The following is a 537-nucleotide window of genomic DNA, read 5'->3' as shown; positions in this document are numbered from 1 at the left end:
GATCGGTGCTCACTACAGACCAGCCAAACACCTTCAGAGATCGTGGTGCATTTCAAAATGCAATATATCGTGGTCTGACCACGATACCAAACACCCACTTAAACCTTAAACCCTAATTCTTAAACCCTGAACCCTAAACTTATAAGCCCTAATCTTAAACCTTAAACCCTAAACCCTAAATCTTAAATTCTAAACCCCTAAATATGTAAACCCTAACCTCAAAAACTCTAAATTTTAATAACTAAGAAAACATTTGATCAGACACAATTCCTACGACCAGGTAGGAATCAATAATCTCTCTCCAACTACATTTATTTTCCCAAGAGATTTCAAGAGTTAAGTGTTTTTTATCTTTTCCGTTTGCTTTTTTTCTCCATTTTCTCTTTTTTTTTTTCATTTAAATTGTTCTCATTTGTTGCAATTTATTTTCATTAATTCTCCAATTTTTTTAATAACAATTGACAAACAAAATAAATCTATATCGATTATTATTATTATTATTATTATTATTATTATTATTATTATTATTATTATTAT

The sequence above is a fragment of the Nelumbo nucifera genome, chromosome 4, assembly GCF_055504915.1.
Source record: "Nelumbo nucifera cultivar China Antique chromosome 4, China Antique-T2T, whole genome shotgun sequence".
Taxonomy (NCBI): Eukaryota; Viridiplantae; Streptophyta; class Magnoliopsida; order Proteales; family Nelumbonaceae; genus Nelumbo; species Nelumbo nucifera.
This window is presented reverse-complemented; position numbering follows the sequence as displayed.